Source organism: Protopterus annectens, chromosome 10.part0 (genome assembly GCF_019279795.1).
Source record: "Protopterus annectens isolate FY-2018-M chromosome 10.part0, PAN1.0, whole genome shotgun sequence".
Lineage (NCBI taxonomy): Eukaryota > Metazoa > Chordata > Ceratodontiformes > Protopteridae > Protopterus > Protopterus annectens.
The window spans coordinates 556,315,717-556,336,150 of record NC_056744.1 but is presented as its reverse complement, the minus strand read 5'-3'; positions in this window follow the sequence as shown (position 1 = coordinate 556,336,150).

The window sequence follows — 20,434 nt, the reverse complement described above, 5'->3', positions numbered from 1 at the left end:
TTGCTGTACTCCACTCTTTGGGCACATATCCTGTAGTAAGGCTGAGATTGAACAGTAGTTTTATGTTTGGGTTTAGCTCTTCTTGGAGTTCATGTAGGGGCAGCCGGGACACCATCTGGTCCCATTGATGCTGTGTTTTTGCTTTGGAGGGCGGCTCTTACCTGAGCATCTGAGATGTCAGAGGGGCAGCACTCTGCTGGGATAGATATTTGCCCTTTTGGTGGGGAGGGGGGGGTTTGCACTGAACCTGTCAGCTAGGATGTTGGCAATGTCTGTGGGTTCGGTGTATTTTTTGTCATTTTGGACTAATTCTGAGCATATCTGGGAATTACCACCCAGGTTCCTAACATAACTAAAGAAAGCCTTGTGATTATCCTTAGTGTCCTGTGCAATTTTTCTCTCGAAGCTGGCCTTAGACAATTTTATGTGTGCCCGTAGTTTTTTGCTAATACTGATCAGTGATGCCTTCCCTTTTTGGGATTTTGCTCTATCATTTAGTAGCTTCCTCCTTCTATTGTATAGTTTGTTTATGGCTGGGGTCCACCAGACAGGACGTCTGCCTTTGGAGGATTGGGTCTTGGTTTTACTTGGGATCGCACGATCCATGCATTCCTGAAGGTGTTCATAGAATGCGTTTATAAAGGATTCTGTGGTCTGGGCCGTATTTTCCACAGGCCCGGGGGCTTTGAAGGATTCCACCTCTGTTTTGAGGAGTGTGAAATTTGCTTTAGAGAAGTTTTTCACTGTGGTTTTCTGGGCAGGGGGTGGGGTCGGGATGTGAATATCCAGTGAGATTAGTTTATGGTCTGATCTTACCAGTGAGGGATACACTTCTGGTCTTGAGCATAGAGTCCCAATGTTGGTGATGATCAGGTCCAGTATGTTTTCCCCTCTTGTGGGAGTGGTAACAAGTTGTTCCATAGCATTTGAGTTTATAAATTCTAGGAACCTTTGGGCTAGGGTGTTGGAGCTAGAGTAATGCTCCCAGTCTATGTTTGGGTAGTTGAAGTCGCCCAATATAATGGTGTTTGGAGAGACCTTCATATTTTCCAGTGTTCTCAGGAAGGCCGAGTGGGGTTCCTGGGTTTGGGAGGGTGGTCTGTAGCAGGCTATAAACTGGAAGGCAGTTTTACCCACTGTTAGTTGCACATGGATAGTGTCTGATGCTTCGTGCTTTGCCACCAACCTGGAGGTGTGGATATCTTTGATGAATATCGATACTCCCCCTCCTTTTGTGGTTCGGTCCAAGTTTTGGGGCCGAAAAGCATGGTATGAGGTATAACCTGGTAGTGCTGGGGTGCTCTCGTTAGACCTGAACCAGGTTTCTGTTACTGCACAGATATCGATGTTCTCCATGCTAAGGAGAGTTTCAAATGCGTGCATCTTGAGGTTTAGACTTCTGGCGTTGAGTAGCATTACTCTTAGTTTCTTATCCCTTGTGATACCTATGGAGGTGGGTTTGTCTTTTGAGCCTTGCCTAAAAAAGGCACTATGGGGGTAGCAAGAGCCTTTGCCAATATCTGAAAGCCCAGGGGTGACAGGTGCAAGCCGTCCCTAGCGAAGCATCGTGGCTTGTCGAGCATATCATCCCAAGCTGACAGGCATTGGATCCCCTTTGAATGACACCAGTACTTAAGCCAATTGTTGAAATTGATCATCTTGTCTTCATATTGTGGCATCATTCTTGGTGAGGGTAAGATGCTTCTCAAGGTCAGGGTCATACCAGCCTGGGCTACATGTTCAGAGAGCTCCTTTATGTCTCTTTTCATGTAGTCCAGGGAGGTACGTCTCAGGTCATTCACACCAGCATGGACAATGACTGAGTCATATTTGTACTTGCCTTGGAGTGACCTGAGTGCTTGTGTTATGTGGCGGATCCTAGCGCCCGACAGGCTGCTCACCGTGACCCTCTCCTTGTTCAGCCTGGTGAGCGGGACACCAGTGTGCCTGACGATAGAGTCACCTATTACAAGTGTATCAGGTGTGTTGTTTAGTCTTAAGGGCTGTGACTGTTTGGCACACTGGCTTTGTGAGATATGTGTTGCACGTGTTTTGTTTTGGGGTAGCGGCTGCTTGGGTGTCTGCTTTGGAGGTCTCTGCTGCTTGACAGATCTTTATTTAGAGCCTCGAGTATGTTTTTGTGTGATTATGTGTTTGGTTTGCTGTCATGGTAGGTCTATGTGAGACTGGAATTGTAGTGAGTGTGGTTTCCTTCTCCTCCTGACTGGTTATGCCAGTACTGAGTTGAGAGAGCTTAGCCTCCAGTTTGGCTATATGGTTGCATCTCTCACATGTGTTGGAATTTGTTGGGAGGAGGAGAGGGTTGTCTGTGTACATGAGGCAGTTGTAACATTGCCTCAAGATTCCCAGATTCACCAGCTGGACCGGAGAGGAGATTGACAACTGACCTTTGGACATGCTAGAATAATATTGGGAATTCCTTAACAATTGAAAACCAGGGCCAGTGGGGAGTGAAGGTGTAGTGCTTTTAATTTTTAGTGCTGACTTATATAATTGCTTTAGTGAGCAAGTGCCAGGTAACTAAGTGCAATGTGTTACAGGTAACTTAAATGCAAAAACGACAAACAGTAACTTTCTTTCAAGTGAAACAAGGAAATAAGTACAGTAAGCAATGCAGATATCACTAGTGATCCACAGAAGCACTGACAAGCCGCGTATTAGGTGGAATTAGCATTCCAGGGAAATAAGCAAACAAACAACAAGCATATAAACAAAGCTAGATTCAGCAGGCCTGGATCTAGTCTATGCTACAGCAAACAAGGTGTACCAATTTCAGTAAGATACAGTTCAAATATTCAGGCACTATAAACCTTTAACCAGAAATTCCCAGCTCAGAAGAGCAGAGTTCAGCCTCTTCTCCCACAAGAGTGCAGACCACAAACCTTCTTAATGTAAAATAACTGGCCTGAAGCCCAAGTGCTTAAACCAGAACTAATACACTTTAAGAATAACAGACACTGGGCTCTCAATCAGCAGTTCCCAACTTAGAAGGATGAAAGCTACTTGTCCTGCCACTACAGTGCATGCCACAAACCTTCCTAATGTAAAACAACTGGTCTGAAGCCCAAGTGCTTAATCCAAAAGACTTAGAATGATAGCTACACTTTAATCAAGTTACTACCAAGCAGTAACTAATACAATTGAATACTTTAGAGAATGCCTGGATTAGTGCTCAAGTTACACAAACAAAGCTAGATCCAGCAGGCCCGAATCCAGTCTATGCCACAGCAAACAAGGCGCACCAACTTCAGTAAGAAGCAGTTCAGATATGCATGCACTATAAGCCTTCAACCAGAAATTCCCAGCTCAGAAGGGCAGAGTCCAGCCTCTCCTCCCACAAGAGTGCAGACCACGAACCCTCTTAATGTAAAATAACTGGCCTGAAAGCCCAAGTGCTTAAACCAGAATTAATACACTTTTAGAATAACAGACACTGAGCCCTCAATCAGCAGTTCCCAACCTAGAAGGATGTAAGCTACCTGTTCTGCCACTACAGTGCAGACCACAAACCCTCTCAGTGCAAAACAACTGGTCCAAAGCCCAAGTGTTTAAACCAAAAGGCTTAGAATGAGTTACACCAAGCAGTAATAAATACAATTGAGTACTTTTAAGATGATGCAAAAGTAAAAAAGTAGGTAGAAACACAAGTACAGTAAAAGCAGATGAAATTTTTTTTTTTTCTGAACAAGTGCTGAGATCAAAGAAACAGATTTCAGTGCTGAAACTAGAAAACTGGCTAGTTATAAGGAAAAAAAAACTAAGCTAGAAGGCTTCCTTCCAACACAGAAGGGCTTGGGGGCTCAGAAGCCTACAAATAGTCTATACCACTTAACAGGAAAGGCAGGAAACAAGCTTAAATTTTTTTTTTTTTTTTTTCTGTTTCCCAGATGCTCTCTTTGTACACAGTAGGAGTGCCTGAAATCAGAATATGATCTCACTGCACTCAGTTGAGTGAGCAAATGAGATGGGCCCAGAAGGAGTATCCAAACACAAATTTACAAGAGGGGTGGGCAGTTGCAAGGCCACTAAGATTAACACCAAAACAAAAACAGGGAGAGTGGGTGGGACTAACTGAAGAGCAGAGTGAAAACTTCCAGTTCAGTTAATATTCCTTCCACACAGTTAAAATCAATTTAAATACTGGCTTGTTTAAGTAAGGAAAGCTTTTTACATGGCCCACTTCATTAGTAAGGGTATCTCATCCAGGGACAAGGCGGTCATAATATCCCTGTATTCTTCCTTTACAAGAGCCGTTATTGAGTGCAATGCCCCTTTTGGCATGTGCCTCAGCAAAACACCCTGCCAAAAGAAAGACTACAACTATTTCTGACAAAAAAGGTCAAAGGACTAAGTTCACTTATTTATCCAAACAGACTAAAAAGCTTCTTGCTTTCCTCTGTCTCTCACTGGCCCCTATAAATTTCATCATTAGCTTGCTTTCCAGGCTAAGAAAGATCCTGCCTTAAGACACTTCCTCTACCTCAGAAATACTGGTTATACTTAAAACACTCACTACAAAGACCACAGCTTTCACTGCAACATAAACAAGCCACTTTTTATGGACAGGTTCTTGACACAAAAACCTTCAACTTCTGTAAAAAGCTCTTCTCATTATCAAACAGTGTAGTTCAGCAACACAATGGCTGGATGGATAGCCATAAATGTAGTCCTTGGGTAAGTAGCATAGCCTTCATCAAACCAGATGGAAAATCCACATAATAACCTTTCCCAGTTGGATGGCTAAGATCTAATATTGGTTACTCAAATCTAGTTGCCCAAGAAGAGGGGCATGTTTAACTAAGAATTCCATTTGCAAAATTATATTCAGCTATGTACAAACAGCTTTCTCCTAAAAACTTAACTCATTGATATTTGCCTTGCTGTAATTATAACTGTAAAAAAAAATGTTTTTAAGTTTATTCTGTACCTCAATGATTCTCACTGTTACAAAATGTAATCTCTGTCATATTGTATGAGTACTACATCCATAATTTGCTGTCTCTCTCTCTCTCATGTATTGTATTATATTGTTTTGTGTTATTTTTGGAGCTTTTCTCCCCGGGCCTCTGCTGAAAATGGACCTGTGCCCAGTCTGACTTTCCCGGTAAACAAATGTAAAATAAAATAAAATAAATAAACTTCCTTCCAATCTAAAGCCATTTGACAGACATCTTAATATGTGCAGAAATTACTCACAGACTGACAGTTTACTGAGCTGTAATGCTGACCTTCGCTTTTGAAAAAAAAAAACAAATTCCCAGACTTTGTCAATAGGTCCAAGTGTAGAGAGGATTATTTAATTATTATATATTTATTTATTTTTGGAAAACATCTTTAAACCTGTTAAATTGATTACACACCCAGAAACACAGAAAAGTTATTGTGATTATGTAAACCACAGACTGCTGCAAGAAATCAAAGTCACATTAGCACTCTATGCTTATGTCCGAACAGATGAATCATACCTGTCAATTCCAAAAGAAGTAAAGTAGCTTAATAAGAAGGTTATTTGCAAGGTTACATGGCAGTTTATATTAGAAATAAGCAGAGATATTAAAAAGGATCTGTTTTTCATAATTATGCCTAAAAGTCTTCCAAGGTAAATACAACTTTTGATTTAGTATGGAACCATACCTCTCAACCTTAGAGCAAGAAATCTGGACAAAGCGAAAAATAAAAGTGGGACACAGGCCCAAAAATAGTTATGCATCACAGACACCATTGAAACAACTGTAGCTGCAAACATTATACATCACTTATAATCTTTCTATCCCATTATTGTCAGTTAAACATTATATGGCTCATTCAGTCCTGCCTTCTTTTGCATCAAAGAAAACCATGCTTTGAAATGACAAATGCATTAAAAATAATAAATAAAACACATTGCATCAACATCCTGCAACTTCCTACCTGCAAGCAACCACAGAGCTTTCACTGAAACTAGGGCTGCTTGTTTCCCCAGAATGACAGCACTCCCTAATTAAGTCTAATGGTATACAATCTACCAGTATCTGGATTACCTGAAATAAATTAAATTATGGCCTGTAAATTGAAAGTACACTTTGTTTAATTAAACTAAACCCACTTACTATATTTTTTCAGTAACATCCCAATATCCATTTCCAGGTCACTTTACAAGACATTGGCAGTGGTAGACTTGGCATCATTCAGAACCCCACAGGCCCACGCTAATACATTGTCCATTAAATGTAAATATCAAGAAGCTATGTCTTAAAAAATCTACTTCTGGCATTCGTACCAAAGTATTAGGTTTTGAAACAAAGAAACATATTCTCCACAGTCCGTAAGTCTCTGTCTTTAATAATCATCTACTGTTGCAGCACTCCCAACACATAAGCACACACATACACACTAAAATCCCCAACATTTAAAAAATGACATTGTGCCCACTTGATTTGCCAGTATTGATGATCCGCCAAAGCTATGCTTACTGTTGTCCAATTTACCACTGCTTAGAACCAATGAAAAAACAGTATTAGGTGCTTTTTTGTTTGTCTGAAAAAACAATACAACTTTATATGCAACAGTCCCACATAGTCAATCCACTACTGACCCATTAACCCTAGGCTGCTGTCTCATTCTTACTCCCTGGAACTGCATTACCTTGGATGACTACTTTTATTTCCTAAGCAAAAGACACAAATTGGAAGATGAGGCAAAAATCCAGATATTCTTTGAAAATCCATAGAGTTAAGAGGTATGAGTTCATGTTCAATACAACACTCTCCCTGTCAGGAAAGCCACAATTTAATGAAAGTGTACTTTTAATGCATGATATATTTGTGAGCTAACTTGTTTGTGTTCAGTAGGTAGACTGATCATTGTTAGCCTCTTTGTGCATGCGTCTCTCTTTGTCATGCACACATAATACACACATACACACACACACACTCTTCTTCTACTTTCACGCACACAATTCTGCTTTCATGTATGCACTCACTCACTCTGTACTTACTATTAACACAGGTAATTGCTGTCCCTTTCAAAGGCAACAGCGGCAAATCCATACATGAGTCCCTCTTCAGCGAGAACACACACACTGATTGTTCAGAGCAAAATAATGGAGTAAACACACTGACCCTTTTTTGGCTCAAAAACAAAACTGGAAGGGTGCTTTGGCACATGCGCACACCGACATTAGCGTTACAGGTCACGGGAGCGAAAAACACAAAACAAAAAAGTGTTTTGGAGCATGCGTACATCCATGTTGCAGTTAGAGGTTGAGGGCCGCATGGAAGAGCTCTGAGGGCCGCATGCGGCCCGCGGGCCGCAGGTTGGACACGTCTAACATAGACATTGTGAACCTACAGACACTGGATCCTACACAATTTGGCTTTGTTGTGGACAGATCTTGCCTCTTACACCTGTTTGATGTCTTTAAACAGTTAACAGGTCCATAGACATACAGAGGGTTGTCCACACAGCCTACCTGGAGCTCGCACAACAGTTCAACACAATACCCCCACTCGGCCATTATACATAAGCTCACCGGCTTCAATATCTACACATATGTCACAAAATAGATTGCTAACTGGATCATGTATAGCATCCACATGGTCAGTATTGCAGGTGCCATGTCTGACTACACCAGTTACACATGGCATCCCACAGGGCTCAGTCCTGGGACCTCTCTTGTTCCGTATATATTTCTGAGATGTACTGGCTAACACAGGAGGAATATGGTTGACCATGTTTGCAGATGACTGCAAACTGTGTGCCATAATCCACTCCCCAGCTGGCACAAGCATCCTCAGAAAGGGTCTCACAGAGATGGGTGACTGGTGCCAGAGCCATGGCCTACAGCTACTTTCCTTTAGATGCATAGTCATCACCTTTGGTAATAACATCGTGCCCACACATTACAACATAGGTGATGATACATCACGTACGGTGTGTGTGATTTGGGGACATGAATACTTAGTACTCTCACCTTTGACATTCACGTTGCCAGTGTTGTTGGACACACCTTCTATATAGCCCACCTTATCCCATAGGGTTTTACATCCAGATCAGGTGGGGTCATTGTGCCCCTATACTCATCAGGCCCATGCTGGAATACAATGCCCCATTTTGGATGTACCTTACCCAACACCTGCAACAACTGTAATGTCCACAAATGTACCTAACCAAGTGGATCTAGGGACTCACACAGATGGTATGCACAGTTTGGCTATGGTGACCCCAGCTCTACTCAGTTGCTTACTGCCTACTTGGATGCAACCTGTGCCTGTTGTTTGAAGCCATGTCCATCACAGCATTGATGGACCAGCTCCACATCAGGATATCAAAGTCCCTTACAGCTATGGGTACATCAGCAATGATGTTAATAGGACATGCTGGAGGGGCAGATTCCCATCCCAGAGGCTCCACTCACTCGGGAATGAGGTCCCAGTCCCACATACGCAGAGACCCACACTGACCACCTACAGGTGACATCTTCACAAGTGGATGGGTGATCGTATGTTTAGCCCTGGGATATATTCTGGGTCCCTGCTAGACAGAGGCAGAATGAAATGAACATATGTGGGATATCTTGTGTGACCCACTATTCACAGGCACAGTCTACTAATCTAGCAGGGTTGCAAAATACAAACACGCTGTGGCTAGGCTTATACATGCCCTAGGGAAGATAGCCTAGTGTCAACCTCTGAACCTATGCTAATGTTCAGGATGCACATTGTTCAGTGATGGTACTGATTGCAGGTTTTGTTTCTTCTTTGCTTTCCCACTTTCTATGAACAACCTAAGTATCTGCATAACATATTTGATTATGACAGGGTTTCACTATATTATATATGTGTCTGTTGTCATATCACTGTGTGCACATGGTGGATTGGTGAATAGCGTGAGGTTCCTGGGTTGACACATGCAATTGACGGATATGTGTAGCCCACTGCTGTACTCAGACATGCCCTAAGTGTGTGAGCATGGCCAGTTCAGACTTTCAGTGTTTTGTTGCCTGACATTTGTCTCATATATTCAAGTGTGTGAGCATGCCCAGTGTGACCTTGCAGTATGTTGCTGTCTGAGGTCCACAACATTTATTGATGTGTGTGAACATTACAAATATTAACATTTATACTATATGTGTGTTGAATATCAGGTTCTATTCTTACTGCAGGCCTCACCTTTGTGTCTTAACTCGACAGGGATTATGCTATGCCTGCAAGGTTGCCATGAGATGCTTTGCATAGACTTATCAACATTTTTTCATACAAGCTGACCACTGACATACTTTAGTGGTTCTGTACTATGACTATAGTGCACTGGGTTCGAGGACTGTCACTGCTTCATATTTTCATACATGGCAGAACAGACTGCTTCAAGAAAAGTGCAGCAAATATGAACATGTAAACCTGCTTTTGCTGAACTATGCCCACATTTGGCCAGACTTGCACAACATTGCTCAATGTTGACCAACATTGCTGAACAGTGCACAATATTGCTCAACATTGCCTGTAGTTGTGCTACTTATTGTGTGCAATTTTGTTTACATATACTAAATAGTGGTGAGAGCTGATTAGCACTGCTTTATATTGCTTAACACATAGCAATCATGCCTCAGGTGGTGCTGCAGGGCTGGCTATGTTGGATGCACGTTTTACACTCCCTATACATGTTTGTTAACAGGTAGTGTCAAGTTAGGCATCCCTTTTACTATATGTGCGAGTCGGAGAGAGGTATCATTTCCAGGGTTCCTACTGAGCCAGTGTATATGCTATGCGCTGCCTCTTTGCCAAGGCCAATGCATACTGGGCACACCTCCTTCTGCCTACTGGGGCAAGCTCAGGTTGTTCCTCCTCCGAGTCATGCTCTGCCTGTGATGGCCTTGGCAATGGTGGGGGGCTTTTGTGCCTGGCCCTATGCTGCTCCTGCTGCAGCTGTTTTCGCAGGATCATATTGTGTAGCATAGCACATACCATGACTATTTGGGTACATGTAGTTGGTGTGTACTGCAAGGCTCCACCAGATGTGTCCAGGCACTGGAACCATGACTTGAGCAGCCCAAACACACGCTCGATTACATTTCTTGTTTGTGCATGTGCCTCATTATGGCATTCCTGTTCAGGTGTGTGTGCATTTCTGATGGGTGTCATCAGCCATGGCTCGAGTGCATATCCAGCATCCCCCACTTACTGACCATGAGGGATGTCCCCATTAGCAAATGTTTGGTACAGCTGTGTCAGATGCCAGATATGGAAGTCATGGTACCTTCCAGGGCAGCCAGCACACACATTCATTATTATGCCCTGGGCATCACACATGACCTGGCAGTTGATGGAGGGGTAACCCTTGCGGTTATAGTAGACCCTACCCCACACACCAGCTGGTGCTTTGATGCGAATGTGCGTGCAGTCTATTGCACCCACTACCTCAGGGTATTCCACTATTTTCTGGAAGAGAAGCATATTTCTGGCCAATACCTCACGGGAATTGGGGAAATATACATGCTCACCGACATGTGCTGACATGGCATTCAGGAACTGGTGCAGTACCCTGGATGCTGATGCCTGTGAAATCCCCATCATATTGCCAGTTGGTCTCTGGAAGGTACCTGTTGCTAGTATTCTTAGGCCAACACATACCTTGGTTTCCACTGGGATGGGTTCTCCTCTGTAGGTTCTGTGTGTGAGGTGTGGCCTGCACAGTTCAACAGTTTGCTGCATGAGGTCTCTATCCACTCTATAGCGCTCCACTATCTCCAGCTCATGTAGCCCCTATGCCTGTACACTCTTATCCGTCTCCTCACTGTGGGTTGCTTAGCAGCATTCACATTGTCACCACCCACAGCATGTTGCATATGTCGCCTTATAACAGCAATGGTGGTCCCTAACATTTCTTTGTCTCAGTAAAGCTTTTTCAGTTTTCACTTCTATTAGCTTACTTCAGTGTCTCTGAAAAAAACATAGTGGAAAGTTGTTTGCTGAGTTTTAAGTGCTGGGCTGGGCTTGCCTAGTGTACTGCCTGTGTAATTGCCTGATTCTGATTGTTTTCACCTGCTAGCTCTGCTAGCACTCCCTGGTTAAATTCCTACTATTTGTTGTGCTTCTTTTTCCCTTTCTGTTTCCTCAGGGGGGCAGCACCACGCACACAAGCGCTAACACGCAGACACCAGCTCACATGCACGCACACATGCTTACATGGGCTACAACTTTCTTATTCTTGCTAACATGAGTGCACACAGGCACAAATGTGCTTACACGGGTTTCAACATCCTTACACTTGCTTACTCCGGCTTAAACGCGTACACACAGGCGCACACATGCACACACCGGCTTACTCTGTTTTACAGGTGTGCACACACGCGCATACATGTTGCAGGCATTTCTGCAAGAAACTTTGGTGTTGTTCACAGCATACACCTTCAATTTCTTGCCTTTTGCTAGGGTACCTATTGACACACCTCTTCCAGTGATTAGTATCTGACAGCAGGCACATGCCACTCTACTCCAATGAGCTTCACTTTTCTCAGACATACCCCCCTTATGATGTCACCTATCTTCTACTCTCTTACACCCCTTATCCTACTCCTACACTACACTGACTGTGCTCTTTTGCTATGTAAACTTGTGATTCACTATCCTTACCCTCATTTGCATAGGATTGCCTACTAATGCTTGGTTACAACTCTTAGGCTGAGCTTCCCCCCTTAGCAACCTCTACTCAGTAGCCATGTTGTTTTTGGACTGCCATTCCCTTGCATTGTATATTAGGGATTACTGTAAAATCCACATGTATGCATTTTAATTATTGGTTTTCTGGTTTTTACAGCACACCACATTTGTGCGGCACTGCGCTATGCTTAAACATCGGCGATAGGGAAAAAAATTTGATTTTATTTTATTTTTGCAGTGGTGGACATTGCCAATGGCCATATTTTAGGCCATTGGCATGCTTCCTTGACTGGATGCATCCTTTTTTTCGAGCTGTCACGGCTCTGTTTTGCTATTTGCAGAACCGTACTCAGTTGTCAACGGAGTACATTTCTGCAAATAACACTACTCTTACTCGGACAGGTTAACGTTTCCTGAATCACAATTTTACCTCATTTGCATGCCTTTCAGCAGCAAATGAGGTAATTTGCATATCCTAGCCCTGTCCGTGTAAGAGGAGTTTTAGGAGCTCTCTTACACGCCCCTGTCGGCTGTTCCTGGATCGCTTGGAAGACATGTTGGCTGCATGGAGTCTTACTCTACTCTTAGACTCTGTGCAAGCTTTCATGAATCTGGCCCACACAGATGCATACATCTATAAGATAATAAACTTTAATTTATTTATTTATTTCAGTTTGATTACTGGGGAGGTCCACTGGGCTTATGGGCCCATTTTCAGTGGAGGCCCGGGGAGAAAAGCTCCAGAAGTTTAATTACAATAAAAAAATTACAAAAAGAAATTACATAGAAAATAACATAAAAAAAATTCAGAGGCAATTGTATTTCAAATAACAGTTATCAATAAAAGAATAACAAGTAACAAATTCCTTAGTTCAAGAGGAAATATTGGCTTATAATTTGAAATCAGGATGTACTAATTAGGAATCTAAGTAGAGAAATTTAAGGAGGTTAGGTAGGAAAATGAGGTTAGCCAGGAGAGAAATGGGAGAATAACTTGAGAGGTATGGGCTTGAGAGTGCAATTGCATTTCCAGTTTTGATGGAGGTAAGAATGAAGATGGTTTTTGAAGATGTTAAGGTTGGTGTAGGACCTAAGTATGTAGGGCAGAGCATTCCATTTTTTGGCTAGGGTAAAGGATAGGAGCAGTTGACCTGCTGGGCGCTTAGGTTTTTGTATGGTAATTAGGTTTTGGTGAGAAGATCTAAGTGATCTAAGTGGGGGGTATAAGGCTATAGAATGTTTGAAAGAGCAGGGCAGTTTGTGGGGTGGCAGAATAATTTGTGGGCTGTTGTGATTTGGAGAAAGTCAAGGTGATTGGGTAGTTCAAACCAGTTTAGGGAGAGGAGGGAGGTGCAGTGATGAGAGGAGGATTTGGCATTTGTGGCAAATCTTGAGATTTTGTTGTAGCATTGTTCCAGTTTGGAGGTAAGTGTGGAAGATAAATTAGTGAGGAGGGGAGCACCATACAAAAGGAAGGGAAGAAGGTAGAGGCAAGGGTAAGTCTAGTGTGAGGAGAGAGGAAGTGGTAGTTTCTATATAGTAAGCCAAGTTTTATGTGTGTTTTTTTTTATGTTTAGCTGGATATGGTCATTAAATTTTAGTTGGTCATCAATTATAACACTGAGACGCTTGGTGGAGGAGACAATCTCAGTGGTGGAAGTGTTGTGGCTGGTGATTAAAAATGAGTCCTTATTTAGAGAGGATGATTTAGATGGAGTGAAAAGGAGGATCTTTGTTTTATTTGCATTTAGGGTGAGATGATTTTGGAGCATCCAGTATTCAGTGGTTGAGAAGGCAGTCTGTGTTATGGCTTTTAGTTCTGCTAGATTAGGGGCATAAAAGATTAAAGTGGAATCATCTGCATACTGCACAATTTTTGTGTTGGGAATGGCTTTGTAGAAGTCATTAATAAAGGAGTTGAATAGTAATGGGCCGAGAATGGAGCCTTGGGGTACTCCAGTAAGTGTAGGAAGGAAGGAAGAGGTAGCTTGGCCCCATTTCACAGCTAGGGACCTGTTTGAAAGGTAACTGGAGAACCAAGAAAGAGTTGTTTGGCAGAGGTTGAGATTAGATAGGTGGTTTGGAAGGTGGGAATGAGAGATGGTGTCAAAGGCTTTGGATAAGTCAAGAAGAAGAGAGGAGACTATGTTACCAGAGTCACGTGCTGAGGTGACAGAGTGCAAGAAGGAAAGAAGGGCGGTGGTTGTACTATGTCAAGGGTGGAAGCCGTGTTGAGTAGAAGAGAGAAGTTGGTGTTTGGTAATGAATGGCAAGAGCTGCAGGTGGATACATTTTTCAAGAATTTTGGATAAAGGAGAGAGGATGGCTATGAGATGGAAGTTGGAGACAGAGCAATTTATGCCACCCTTGTGGAGAAGCAGAATGAAGGCAGAGCACCATAGTTTGGGTGCATAGCCTTCGAGTAAAGATCTATTAATTAGGATGCTGATGGGAATGGCAATAGTGTCAGAAGAAGTCTTATGGAAGGAGGATGGGATGCTGTCAGGGGCAATGGAACAAGGCTTTAGTTTTTGGAAAATTTTCTTTATTAGGTTGGTGGATACAGATCTGAGTTTGAAAGAGGGGGGCAAGGGATACGGGGACTGAAGCTTGAGCAGGGATGGGGGAGAGTTATTGTTGGTGAAAGTCTTGGTTAGATCAGTGATAGAAGAGGTGAAAAGTGAATTGAAACAGGAGGCTATTTCAAGGTCAGATTTGCTGGTATCAGGAGAGGGGTTGTTTTTAGTACCTGGTCTAAGGAGGGAATTAATAGAGTTCCGGAATTGTTTAGGATTTCTTGCATAGTTCTCTTGAACTTTGATATAGTAAGACTTTTTATCTTTAATGACTTGCTTTTTGACTAGGTTTCTTAACTGTTTATATTTAAGGAAAAGTTGTGGATCCTTATGTTTAAGGTGGGCTTTCCAGGTTTTATCTCTTTGAAGCATTATCTTTTTAGTTTCGTTAGTGAGCCAGGGGGAGTTCTTTGTTTTGACTCTTTTAGTTCTAATAGGGGCTTGAGAGTTGAGGATAGCTAAGAATGTGGAATTGAAGTAGTCAACGGTTTTGTCTAATGGTAGTATTTTTAGGGGGTTCCAGTTTGTTAGCTTAAGAGAGTAAGAGAAGAAAGTAGGGTTAAAGTTAGATAGGTTGCGAAAATGAATGTAGTGGTGAGAGTGGGGGAATGAGGGAGAAGCTCGAATGGTGAAGGCAGGGAAATGGTCTCCTAGTGGGTCAGGAAAGACTCCTGATTTTATAACTTTGTTTGGATGAGATACTAGGATCCAGTCGAGTATTGTGCCAGGGGGTTTGGCTTTGTTGGGTCGAGTAATGGAATTAGCAAGTTGAGTGTATTTGAATAGGTTGATGGCTATTGTGGGATTGGTGTTATTGATTTTTCCCCAGTCAATATTTACATCACCCAAAATGACGGTTTCCAGGTTAATATTGGAGGAGGTCCAGGAGAGGAGGTCTTCTAGAGTATTGGTATTATTAGCAAGGGGAATATAAAGGCAGATGATGCAGATGCTTTAACGATTATTAATTTTTAGTAAACCAATAACAATTTCAGAGTTGTTGAAAGAGGGTATGGGGTTAAGATAGGGAGTAATGGACAGGAGGGTGGAATAAAGTAGAGCTACGCAACCACATCTTTTATTTGGTCGGTCAGACCGGAGACAATTAAATCCTGGAAGAAGGAATTCTGAGTCATTAATATGAGGTTTTAGCCATGTTTCAGTGATAGCAGCAATATCAGGAGAGTTGTGACTAAGCCAGGCATGGAAGAGCGTTACTTTATTTTTTAAGCTTTGGGCATTAATAGTGATGAATTTGAGGTTTTTGTTAGAGGGTTTGTTGTTGGTGTGTGGGAGATTAGTGGGAGAGATATTGGGGCCTGGGTTTGGGTGAATGTCACCTGATAAATAAAGGTAAAGGAGATGGGGGTAGTTTTTTTTTGGATTTGTATTTTGTTGGAGGAGGTTGTAAGGATTTGATTTAAGGTTGCAGTTATAATTTACGGTTGGAAAATGTTTTAATTTTGATAGAAGGATAGGATGGGAGGGAAATAAGGATGCAGAGATATTATTGTAGTGGGAAGTAAGGAGGTTCTGGGGAGTAGGAGGAGGAGAGAGTATATGGAAATTAGTATAGTTGGATATTTGGTATAGGAATAATAGAAGAAAGGGGAAGGATAAGAGGAGAAGGAGTTTGGATGAAAGGGTGGGCATGGTAGGTAGATTTGGTAGGAGGTGATAGAAAAGAATGGTGATGAGTTGTAAGGAGTGTGCGGGGAGTGGTTAAGAGAAGAAAATGAAGGGGAGGAGGGAGGGGCAGGTGTATCAGGATTGGTTGCTAGAGAGGGAGTGGCTGGTAGGAGGGAAATAAATGTAGGACCACTGGGGGTGGGTAGAAATTGGGGGCAGGGTAGGGGAGCGGAGTGAGCCCGCAGGGCGAACGGAGCGGGAAGAGACAAGGAGGCAGGCCCGAGAAACAATCAGTGACCCTGAGGTTGGAGAAGGAGAAATATAGCTGGGGTGCAGGTATATGTTTGAAAACTTCTTTTAAAGTGGTTTGATTAGTGTATAACTAGGACTTTTGTTTGGTTCCTGAAGAAAGCACTAAGTGTAAGTATATGAGTGAGTGCAGGTAGTATTATGGTATCTTTAAAGTAGGGTAGTGACACTTTTAGGTAGGGAAAGTAGATGAAGCAGGGAGAGGGATGGGTTACTATTCTATTTGTCTGGAGTAAGCTGCCATCTAGTGGAGAAAGGAGGGAGGTACACTCTGAGGAAAAGATATTCCACAGAGAAGGTAGGTTTATAGAGATTAGATAGAGTCAATTAGGGGAGAGGACTGAAAGACCAAGGATGGGGGGGGGCAGTGGAGTGACCAGTGGTAGGCTGTTTTCACACGCACTGAGGTAGAATGTTGCTCAAGGTTAGGTAGTGGTTAGAAAAAGTAAAACAAATGCAAGATATTACAATCATTGAGTCTCCTATATATTTCAAAGATCCATTGCTATAGTATCACTTTTAATAATTAAATGGATTTATATTAATTTTTAGAATATACAAATTGATCTAATAAAAATACTTCTAATTATATAAGCACTCTCTTCATACAATTGTAGTTAAAACACTTAGTAAATATAGAATAAGTTGTTCATAAACTTAAGTTATCTAAGCTGACCAATAAGTAATTAAAAATGATTTATGTTAATATAAAAATAGTTAAAGTGGGGATTTAATAATGCTTACATGGACTTTTTTCAGTGTAGGCATAGTTGCATGCTGCTTACATGAAAGTAAGCAGGTGTGCGATCGAGTAAACATAGCTGAGCGGCAAGCATGAGCAAGCCAACATGGAAGTATCTGTGGCATACAAATCACAACATAAGCAGGGGAATTGCATGCAAATGAGGGAGGTTGAGTGATCCAGCAAGCAGATAAGTAGTGCAATAGGCCCCGTGTTGGTGTCCATAGTGTACACAGAAAACTTCCGAGTACAGGATGTAAAATAGAAAACAAAGTCTGTAAAAGTGCAGTTAGATGGGCAGAAATAGCATAGTAGACACAGATATGTTCAAAACTATACTGTTTGTCCAAACAGTATGGAAAATAAATTAAAATAATTTCATTTTTTTTAATAATCTGGGTATGTTTGCATGTTGCTACACAGTGCACAAACATGCTTTTATAAAAAATAAATAAATAAATAAATAGTATAAAAAACAAAGTTATTAGTATGTGACAGTGATGCATTATAGCAATCTATGTGGAGTATCTATAATGATTGCATTGTTCTGTTGCTAAGGAGGCAGAGCCTGGAACCATGTTATTTCCAGGTTGTGTGCACAGATCCCTATGCAAATGAGCTGGGGGTTACTGAATAGCACAGATTCATATCCATGTCTGTGGATCCCATCTTTGTAGGCACAGAACAATATTGGTGTCCACAGAAGAGGTAGCTGATATCATAGCGGGGTGTGTCTGAGGACTTGTAAGTACATTGGAGCTCAGCGGTGCCTGATTGCAAGGCACGGCTCCCTTTTGAACAGGGGGTGTACAGTGTCTGCTAAACTTTGTTTACCTTTTGGGTGCATGTTTCATTGAGTTTGAGAATGTTTGCACAGTGCGCCACCTTTCATTGGGCCATATACACTGATTGCTGAGCACTGTTTACCTTCACAGCACTTGTTTGTGTGGTGCACCACAGTGCTGAGTAAGGAAGGTTGTCCAAAAAAAAATTGGATGAGAAATGCAACGATATAAGTACTGATAACCCATTTCACTTAAACTAGGGCCATTAATAGTCCTTAATGATGTACTTGGCAGGTAGACTACATCAAGGTAGCCAATTACAAAGGCTGCACCTAGAGCAGTGCACTATAAAGGCTGCATCCACTCTACAATCTGATTTCACCCCCACACTCTGCAACAGTGGAGTAAAGACTTGTGGGTTTTAAGTGAAGGAATGCTAGGGGCAGCTGCAGGTATGCTACATATGTATGTACTAGATGCTGATGTCAATGCTGCTGACCATAGGCCTAGACTGAGAAGGAGAAGATTGTTCAGGCCCAGGTAACCTTCCAGGAGCTACATGAGCTAGAGATGGTAGAGGGCTACAGGGTAGACAAAGACATACTACAAGAACTCACTGAGCTCTGCTGACCTCAGTGGAAACAAAAGTATGTGCAACTCTTAGGATACTAGCTACAGGTACTTTCCAAAAACCAATTGGGGATATGATGGAGGTCTCACAGGTATCAGCATCCAGGGTATTCCACCAATTCCTGGATGCCATGCTACCACATGCCAGTGAGCACATTTATTTTCCTCTCACCCCTGATGTGAGGGCCAGCAGTATGCAACACTTCTACCATGTAGCACACTATCCCGCGATACTTGGTGCCATAGATTCCACTCATGTCCACATCAAGGCACCATCTAGTGAGGAGAGTAGAATCTACATAAACCACAAGTGGTATCACTCTATCAACTGCCAGGTCATGTGCAATTCCCAGGGCATTATCATGAATATGTGTGCTGGCACTCCTGGCAGTTATCATGACTCACATATCTGGCATGCATCACAGCTGTACCAGATGTTTGCTAGGAGGAACACCCCATACAGCCATTTACTGGGGGATCCTAGCTACACACACTGGAGCCGTGGATGATAATATTCATCAAAAATGCACACACACCCATGGAATTATGCCATAATGAGGCACACGCACAAACTAGGAACATCATAGAGCATGTGTTTGGGCTGCTGAAGTCAAGGTTCCAGTTCCTCAATATATCTGGTGGATCCCTGCAGTACTCTCCAGCCACATGTGCACAGACATTCACAGTATGTGCCATGATACACAATATGATCCTGCAGAAACAGCTGCAGCAGAATAAGCAAAGGGAAGGAATACAAAGCCCCCACTAGTGCCTGGGTCACCACAGCCACACCCACAGGGGGACTCCAAGGAGGAAACCCTTGAGTTGTCCCTGTAGGCAGATGTAGGCATGCCCAGAATTCCTTGACCTTGGCCAAGAGTCAATGCAGAGCACATGCACTGACAACCTAGGGCCCTAGGGAGTGACAGCTTACTCTGACTTGCATATGTATTAGTAAAAATGATGCCAGCAAGCCCATACAACATGCACCTAAACATGCACTGGCTATGTACTGAGTGCATCAGACAGAGTCAGCAATGAACTACAGGTCTGTCAATTGCTGCATTCACAAGATAAGTCACTCACCCATTCAATACTTGTAAGGTGTACTAGAATATGGTAGCATATGTATGGACCTGCCGCATGTAAGCAAGAAAATATAGTGGGGTACTGGGCTACTTGAAGGGATCTAACAGCCACTTGGGACATCAGGTACTCTATCCAATAGTATGTGCTCCATAATATGCACTAGGCCACATGGCTGAAAAATCCACTACATTATTCAAGGAAGATGGCAAACAGTGGGGTCACATGGCAGTCATGAAACTGTCTATGACAGCAGAGCATGGGATGGTCGTCTCCCACCCCCAACACATCAGTGTACCCATACAACTGCTGTAACAGTAACTCTGCAATGATATATCAGAAGACCAGCCAATCATAGGGCTATGACATAGAACCTGGCCGCATGTTCTATGTCTCAAGAAACACGGGTGACAATGTATGTCTGTATGCTGTTGATTGTGTGATGAATTACCCATCCCTGTCTGGCAGCCTGCGTGGCTCAGTAGGCTAGGGACATTAGCATGGGTGATGGTGTTGATGGTTTGAATGTGGAAGTATCCACATCTTTTGCATGTGAGGTAGTCATATAGTGATGTGCCCCCAGACTGACATACACCTCAATCTGTTAGTGCATGAAAGCTGGGCAAAGCCAGAGAGAACGTACAGACAAAGGGCCAAAACTAGAGACTAACATTCAGATGCTCTGATTAACCTAGAAGGTGGTTAGTATAAAAGCGGGTTGCATCAGTACAGAATATCTTTAGTATATAAAGTCCAACACTCAAATATCTGTCTGTAGTTAGAACTATTCACTGACTGCATTATGCAACATTTTACCAGAACACCACAAATGTATGAGGAACAGGCCAGACTTATGGGGTGAAATGCTGAACATTATGAAGAAACATGTGCAGTCAGAGGTATGCAGATTGTCACCCTGTATGTGATGTTACATTATGTACCCCAGTTACATATTAATTATAATACGCAGCCGAAGAATCCCGTGTACAATGTCCGGGAAGTGCTGTACTGAGGAAACAG